This window comes from Mustela lutreola, chromosome 10 (genome assembly GCF_030435805.1).
Source record: "Mustela lutreola isolate mMusLut2 chromosome 10, mMusLut2.pri, whole genome shotgun sequence".
Classification (NCBI taxonomy): domain Eukaryota; kingdom Metazoa; phylum Chordata; class Mammalia; order Carnivora; family Mustelidae; genus Mustela; species Mustela lutreola.
Genome location: NC_081299.1, coordinates 30,246,020 through 30,255,115, shown reverse-complemented (window position 1 = coordinate 30,255,115; position 9,096 = coordinate 30,246,020).

Below are 9,096 nucleotides of genomic sequence, written 5' to 3'. Positions count from 1 at the left end.
CTGGGTTCAGCCTTCACCTCTGTCACATACCAGGATTGTGGTCTTGGGCAAATTACTTAACACCCCTAAACCTCAATTTCCTCATCAATAAAATAGGTATGAGGCAGTAATGGCTATAAGCTGAGTGGTAACTATGTGCCAGGCACTGTTGGTAATGCTTTTCTTGGAGTGTTCCCATTTTACAGATGAGACAACTAAACCAAGACACTGTCTCCTGAAGTTAGATCAAATGGGGTAGCACACAGAAAGCCCTCAGCCCAGGGCTTGGGACATATGAAACATGGAGTCAGTCTTAGCCATTGGTGTCATTAATGGAAAGAGACTGGATCCAATTTGGTGGAAACCTTGGGCACCATGCAGAGTTTGGACTTTAGCTTCTGGGCAATGGAAGCCATGGCAGGTTTTTCCAGGTGAATGCCAAGGTAAATGCCAAGGTTGGACCTATTTAAGAAACTCTTGCTTGGGGTAGTAACTGGGAGAAGGAGTTTCCAGACTCAAGTCTACCTATTCATTGGAAACACTTAGATGTTTTCAAAAACATCAGTGCCCAGGCCCCAGAGATGACGATTTAACCTGTGTGCAATAGCCCAGACATCCCATAAGGAGGTGTGAAGGAGAGTTGGAATTTCTTTCTCAACATAAATTTCCTAGTCAAGATAAATTTCCATTCCATAGGTGAATTGGACTCTAGTTTGTGAGCCTAAAAAGAACCGATACTTTCTGGGAAACAAAGCAGAAATTAATTTCCAGATGGATGTCTCCATCCCCCGAGCCCCTCCTAGTCCCTGGCCCATGGTAGATGTCTAAGAAACATGTTGTGTTGAAAGCTTTAGGGATTTGTAATTCATTCAAGGGTCATTGAGTATTTTTTGACTTTGTGGAAAACTTAAGATATTAGCTTCCTTCCCTTCCTCTCCTGGGGAAAAAGTGTAGGAAAAACCAGGCCTGGGTATCAGCTGATTCTATTAATAACAGTAAACATTGCGAGCCCTTGACATTCTCATTATAATCTTCCCTATAGTCCTGGGAGCAAGAACATTATTATCCCCCATTTTACCAAAAAGGAAATTGACACAATTTTTTAGGGAAAGCACCCAAAATTTACAATACTAATCAATGTTCTAGTCAAAATGAAAATGAAGATCTGTCTGATTTAGTCTAACCTGGTACAGGACACTGTTTCCTGCCCAAGCTGCCTCCTGTTACAAAGGGGAAGACATTCAGTGGTAGGCTTGAAGGACTTGCTGGACTATTATGTTAGCCTGGGAAGCCTTCATCCCACCATGCTTTTTTCCTCTGTGCTAGTGAAAATAAGGCTTGGCTGCCGTAACAAAGAGGCCCAGCAATAAATAACTCAGTGGATGAAAGAAAACAGAAGCTTATTTATTTCTTATGTAACTGCCTGGTGAATATTCCAAGTCAGCCAAAAGCTCTGCTCAATGCAGGCATTCTAGAACCCAGATTCTTTCCATCTTGATTCCTCACCATCCCTTAGGGCATTATGTCTTCCTGGTAGAAGTGAGGTCTCCATGGGTTCAAGCCAGCAAGAAGCAAGAAGGGAACAAGATCCTGGTATAGGCATGACCAGTCTTAAAGTCTAGACCCAGGAGTGGCATGTCTATGTCTATCCATTTCTCTAGGTGAGAACTTTGATGGTTGGCCACATCACACTGCAAAGGAGGCTGGGAAATGCATTTTAGTCCTGTTCTCTGCAATAGGTATGAATGGATGTTGACATATTGTCTCTATCACTAGGCCCTTACCACCCAGCCTGGGAGGGCCATTGGAAGCTACTGACTCCCGTGTGTGTGTGTGTGTGTGTGTACACGTGCACGTACATCCACACGTGCATGATCTGGAGGTCAATTTGCTTTGAGTTTAAGGAACCAAGTATAGACAGACACTCTATCTACCATCCTCTGATTCCACAAGGGTAGGTTAAATACCTTCAAATGGAATTGTGTCTGCACTGGGCCCAGCACTCCAGAGAACTCCCTCAGAAAACACACTGTAAGAGTAAGAGGACTTGTTGCCAGCGGGCCTCACCCACAGGTGATCAGCCTCCCCTGGAGGGACTGTGCCACACGGGGCCTTGAGGGCCTCTTTCCAGCATCCTGGCTCCCCACTGGGGTGGAGGCCCTGTGATGTTCATACCTTCCCGGACCCAGACTAGTTGTCCTGTTTGTTTCTCTTCCAGTTGCCAGGCACACAGCCTACCTGGAGCTCTGGTGAAAGGCCGGGCCTCACAGAGCCATGGGTTCTGTTTGTGATCTCTCATGAGTCTCTCTCATTTGATTCTCTCATGAGTAGGGTTTCTGAGATGGCCCTCATTAATTACTTGACATTGGTGGGTGAAGAGGGGCCAGGCATTGGGTCTCCAAAGACTTCAGCTCTCAGGACATTTTTTTTTTTTTTAACTTCATGTCAGAGTAGAAAGCAGCAGGAGTATCATTCAGCCCATGGATCTCAGAAAGCTGACTGGCCAACCTCAGGGGCCAACTTGAGCCCAAGGGCCATTTTAAAGTCAGGGTTGGCTCAGAGCTTTGGGCAAAATCTGGGCTGCTTTGCTCTGCTTAAGGAAGTCCAATGTGTCACACCCCAGCCCAGGTACCCAGATGCTCTGTTGGAGCCTCAGTAAAATAATGAACAACTCCAGCAACCCTAAAAGGAATCAGTCAATGAGAAGGAATGGTAAGAATGCTCCACAAAGCATAGCATGTTACATTTCAAGAGCCTTCAAGGGCTTTACTTCACTTATGTCCCTTGACAATTTGGTCAAGGGACCCAGGGTAGGAATTATTATTTCTGTAATACAGATGAGAAACCCAGTCATATTTCAGGCACAGTAATTAGCCTCCAGATCAGAAAAACAGCAAATGGCAGAACTTGTTTGGAAACTAGTAGAGTCATGGTTCATAAGCAGGCACACGGAAGTCCCAGAACATCATCCAACCATCACTGAGCACTTGCCCTATGCAAGCTCGGTACCAGGTACTTTACCTGGTACCTATACCTCGGTACCAGGTACATGTGAGGTCTGAGTTTGTCTGCACAAGGTCACAGTTTAGTTTTTGTTTCTATTATTATCTCCATTTTACAGGTGAAGAAATAGAAGCTCAGAGAGATTAAGTGACTTACCTGATGTAACACAGGTGTTGGGGGGCAGAGATCTTAACTGCCAAGTTCTACAGCCTACTTAAGTGCTCCATCTTCTGTGCTCACCCCTTCCACATTTCAGGGTGGGAGGGGTTCCCAGACCTCCACAAGGATTCCTGGCTTACACCTCAAGGCTTTGGCCTCACACCCATCGGTATCAACTCAGGACATAGAAACCAGCTCCCTCTGCCTTCTTAACCAACTGAGCCACCCAGGCGCCCCTCTGTCTGCCTTCTTAACACAGAGGGAGTGTTGACTATGCACCAGGCACTCATCTAGGTGCTGCGATACAGCAGTAAATAAAACAAAGCCCCCAATTCATGGAGGGAGACGGATGATAAACACCTAGACAAATACATAAATACATGGAATGCTTGATGCGGAAGAATGATGGGTTGGATAAGGGGACAGAGAGTGGTGGGGGAAAGTGCTATTTTACTTAGGATGGAAGTAGGGACTGACACTAGAGGGGGGGCAGAGAGAGGAGAGAAGGGAAGGCAAAGAGGGTGAAGGAAGAAGGAGGGGAGGAGAGGGAGGGAGATATGCAACTCTCAGAGGGCAGGGCATTCTAGGCAGGGAGGATCAAAGGCTAGTCCCAGAGTCCAGTGTACCTGGGGTGTAGACAGCAGGGGGAGACAAAGTCTAAGAGAGGTGGGGGACAGGTCATGGGAGAATGTTAGCTTTTACTCTGAGTGAGGCGGGAAGGCATGGGAGGGTTAGTGTCCAGAAGGCTCTTGATCTGGCATACATATTAGGAGTCACAGTGTGAAGATCAGACTGAGCGTGGACAGGAGTGGGAGCAGGGAGCCCATGTACACCTCTTCAATTCCAGTGACCACTTTCACACCACCTCAACTGCCTACTCCCACAGAACCCACCATCTCCAAGAAAGCTCCTCTGGAGAATCCTGATTTTTTTTTTTAAGATTTTATTTATTTGTTTGACAGAGATAGATCACAAGTAGGCAGAGAGGCAGGCAGAGAGAGAGAGAGAGAGAGAGAGAGGAGGAAGCAGGCTCCCTGCTGAGCAGAGAGCCCGATGCGGGACTCGATCTCAGGACCCTGAGATCATGACCTGAGCCGAAGGCAGAGGCTTAACCCACTGAGCCACCCAGGCGCCCTGGAGAATCCTGATTTCAAACATCCCTTTCTCCAGCTACCATGTGCTCTCCTCCATGCTCCCTCTGCTCAGGCTTCCCATGACAAAAATTCTTCAACCTCAACAGTTCTTCAAACGGTTGACCCCACCACCCTCTCCAGCCATTGGTCACCTCCTGGTTTCACTTCTTTCCTTAACTTGTTAAGGCCCCACAGACCGTCATGTCTGTAACCATCCCTTCAAATAACCTCAGTCCTTGTCCCATCCCTCCCTTCACTGCAGTCATCAGGTGTGGAGCAGACTTTATAATGGCCCCCATGACCCCATGACACCCCCGCCTCCTGGTGTCCATACCCTATATAATCAATCCTATCCACTCTGTGAAGGCAGAACTTGTGACTTGGTTCTAATCAATGGAATATGGTAAAGATGAGAGGTATCACCCTCATGGAGAAACTACATCCTATGACAAAGGTGATGGGAGGCCCCTCCCCCCGCCCCCTGTGGTTATCTTACCTAACGTAAGATTCTGTCTTGGCCATCTGGAGTAAGAGACTCTCCCTGGATGTTTGATGAAGTCAGTGGCTCTTGGAGAAGCCCATGGGCAAGGTGCTATGAATGGCCTCTGGGGCCTCTGGGGCCTCAGGGGCAGGCTTCAACTTGCAGCTAGCAAAAAGCCAGGGCCCCATCGTATAGTACAAAGGAGTGAATTCCGCCAACCACCTGAATGAATTTGAGAGTGGATTTTCCTCCAGTTGAGCCTGGTCAGCACCATAATCACAGTCTTCTAAGACCCTGAGCAGGGGACCCATGTAAGCCATACCAGAATTCCTGACCCACAGAAACCATGAGGTAATGAATATGTGTTGCTTAACACACTCAGTTTGTGGTAATTGTTACACAGCAATGGATAATATACCAGGCAAGACCTGAAGCTGGGTTACAACCAACTTCTTGCCTGTTCTACACCTGCTGGACAAGAGTCATTCAACTGACAAGAAAGCCTTTGGTCTGATTTACTCACAATCAGAAATTTCACATGGCGGCCCACTTTGCCTCTCCACCCGCTTCAGCTTTCGGCAGTAAGCACATTACTACTTGGCCTCTCTCCTCACAACCCATTTCCCTTCCCTGTCCATTCTCAGAAGGTGATCATTCTTTATTCCTCATGTGGAATATGGAGGTTTGGGCGACCTTGAGAATAGTGTTATTTTCTAAAAAGCAACAATATCAAGGTATCATTTACATACAATAAAGTTCACTGGTTTTAAATGTGCAGTGTGATGCATCCTGACAAGATACACACTCAGGACATCATAGTTGTGATATAGAACATTTCTGTTACCTAATAAGTTCCCTTGGCATCACCTGGAGCTACCCCAGCCCCCTGGAAAACATTGATCTGTTTTCTATTGGAGTCTGGCTTCCTTCACTTTGCATAATGGTTTAGAAAGCCATCAAGTTCTGTGAATAAGTTCCTTCCCTTTTTCATTGTTTAGTACTATTTCACTGCGTGGACGTACCACAGTTTTCTTTTAAGATTTTATTTATTTATTTGACAGACGGAGATCACAAGTAGGCAGAGAGGCAGGCAGCGAGAGAGGAGGAAGCAGGCTCCCTGCTGAACAGAGAGCCCGACGAGGGGCTTGATCCCAGGGCCCTGGGATCATGACCTGAGCCGAAGTTAGAGGCTTTAACCCACTCAGCTACCCAGGTACCCCCACAGTTTGTTTTTTTAAAGATTTACTTATTTATGAGAGAGAGGGAGTGGTGGGGAGGGGCAAGAGAGGGAGAGAGAAAATCTCAAACAGACTCTCCGCTGAGTGTGGAACCCAAGATAGGGCTTGATCTCACGACCCTCAGATCATGACTTGAGCTGAAACAGAGTCAGAGGCTTAACCGACTGAGCCACCCATTTTAGCAAATTCTTCAAATGGGCCTTTAACAAACTGGTGTCTTCGAATATTTTAAGGTGCATCTGTAGATTAATAGATTTGATTTCCTTTTCAGGCTCTCACGTATCTGATACAGACAAATCTTTTTTGAGGATTTAGATCATTCACATTAATCTGATAAGCCCAACCTATAAATATTATAAAACTTAAGTCCTTTTAAAAGTCTATTTATATGGGTGCCTGGGTGACTCAGTGGGTTAAAGCCTCTGCCTTCCGCTCAAGTCATGATCTCAAGGTTCTGGGATTGAGCTCCGCATCGGGCTCTGCTCAGCAGGGAGTCTGCTTCCCTTCCTCTCTCTCTCTGCCTGCCTCTCTGCCTACTTGTGATCTCTGTCTGTTAAATAAATAAATAAAATCATTAAAAAAAAAAAAGTCTATTTATAGAAAAAAACAACGTACATAGATTTCTTCTTTAAACAGAAAGAGTAATGCTAAAGCTTTAATTCTTGGGTTAGTATGCGATATACTGAGTTCTAAATCTGCCTTGGGTTAACTTGTACACCCTCATCACGTGCCCTCTAAGGAAGAGAGTGTAGTCAGCCTGCTTCCAGAGAGCAGAGGTTCATTAATTCTTTGCCTTCTTGAGGTTGGTCGAAAGCTGTGTTCCAGCTGAAAACAAAATAAAAAAACAAGACATGGACTTCCCAGTTCATGGAGGTCACCTGACCACTGAGAAAGGCAGCAGTGGGCTGCCGTTACCAGTCCTGTCCTCAGCAGGACCTCAGATTCTGTGTCCTTGTATCTCTGATGCAAAGGGCTGCTGAGAGGCCTTCATTATGGAGCCAGTGGGATATGGGATGTGGTGATATGTGTTGGCTTTGGGAGCTCTGCTGTTTGATTCGGGCAGGACTGAAAGCATCTCGGGCATCCCTGAGAATCTCAGGAAGCCGGCTTCACTGACCCACACTGTTCGGGGCTGCAACAGGCCCTTTTCAGTAAAGACCCATGAGTATCTGCAGGTGAATGACGCAGGACAAACACTGGGCAGGCGAACGGCCGCTTTCAGATCCTGTCCCCGTAGCAGACACGGCTCGTCAATTGCTGTGTCCCCTCCCTCCTACCAAGACAGCACCATCCAGAGCCTCACCTAATTAACGGAGGCAGCGCATGCGCCTAAAGCCCGTGCCTTCCCTGGACCAACCGTAACCAGCTCCGCGGAGAAACCGAGGCCTGTCCCCTGGCCTTCACTCAGGGCTGGGCTAATGGGTAACCGGGTTTGGGATTTGTTCCTGTTTTCTGTGAAAACCGTGACCTGCGGGGTGATGACCCAGTGCAGGGAACAGTGGGGAGCAGGTGTGCACATCGCCCGCCCAGCCTTGGCCCGGAGCTCGGGGCTTCTGTTGGGTGTGGCATGGGGTGCCGCAGGGCGCTGCCCACCACGAGGTGCAGACCGGAACACGCGGGCCCGAGTCCCAGGAGGAGCTCCGCCCGCCTTCCTATGTGGCCAGGGGCCTGGCGGCTCCAAGCGGCCAAATGCACAACGCCGCCCAAGCCCTGGAAGTCCAGGTGCGGACACCCCACGGCCAGGTCTCTAAGAGGCACCCCAACTAACGTGTCTAAAACCGAACTCCCGATTGCCACCCCCTCCCTGACGCCGTCCACCCCAGCTCCTCCTGGTCTCAGGAAGTGACCGCTCTATCCTTCTGGCTGCTCTGTCCCAAAGCCCTGAGGTTGTTCCCGACACCTCTCTCCCTTACAGCCCGCACCTGGTCCGTGGGCAAATCCTGTGGGCACGGCCCTGTCTTCAGCCACTTCTCACCGCGGCGCCTCTGTCCGCTGGTCCGGGCCAGCAGCGCGTGTCCCTCTGTCCTCCGCATGCCTGCAGCGGCCTCCTCGTGGGGACCCGCGGCTCTGCCCTCGCCCTGCAGTCCATGATCCTCGCAGCAGCCAGAGTGGCCTTGAGCTCACAAGTCAGATGAGGCCACCCGTTTGCTCAGCACCCTCTGATGACTCCCCAGCCCATGGAGAGGCCAGCATCCTCCCCGTGGCCGCAAGGCTGCACCTCACGGGCTCCCTGCCCCACACGTCCCATCGAGCCCATGGCGCCCACTCTCTTCTGTGCCCCTGGCCTGCATTCGGCAGACTATTTCAGAGAAACAGAACCAAGAGGGGCGTACATATGTGTGGAGAGAGAGTTCTCCGCATCACATTGGGGCAGGCCAGTCTGAACTCCGCAGGGCTGGCCCACAGTCTGGAAACTCAGGCAGGAGTTGGTGTGGTCTGGGGTCCAGCAGGAGTTCTGTGTTGCCGCGTGGGGGCAGCATTTCCTTCTTCCTCAGGGGGACTTGAGTCTGGGCTCTCCAGGCCTTCAGCTGGTTACATGAGGCCCACCTGCACATAGAGGGTAACCCGCCTGGCTCAAAGTCTGCTGATGGAAACATCCATCCCACCCAAAAAGTGCCTTCATAGGAACAGCTAGTTTGACAGAAACACAAGGCACCAGGGCCTGGCCATGTTGGCACATAAAATTGGCATCATGCGGTCCCTTTTGCCGTTCCCTGAAGGCCACTTTGTCCTGTCTCAGGCCCTCACCCTCGCTCCTCTCTCTGCCCCAGTGTTCTGCTCCACGTGACTCCTGGATATCCAGAAGGTCCCCGCTCATTTCCTGTGGGTGTTGCTGGATGTCATTTTGTGACGCCTTTTCTAACAGCCCATTTCAATCTCAAGACCCCTCTAGCCCTGGCACTAACCCCCCTCCCATGCTCTATTTTTTTGCTAACTTCATTAATCATACTGAAAAAAATATTAGAATTTTAAATTTTGTTTATTGTGGATTTCCCTCCCTAGAATGCCAGCTGCAGGAGGCAGGGATGCACGTGCTCCATCCCCAGTACCTACAGCAGTGGCATGACAGATGCTAGTCTGTTTAGGGATGCCAAGGTGGCTC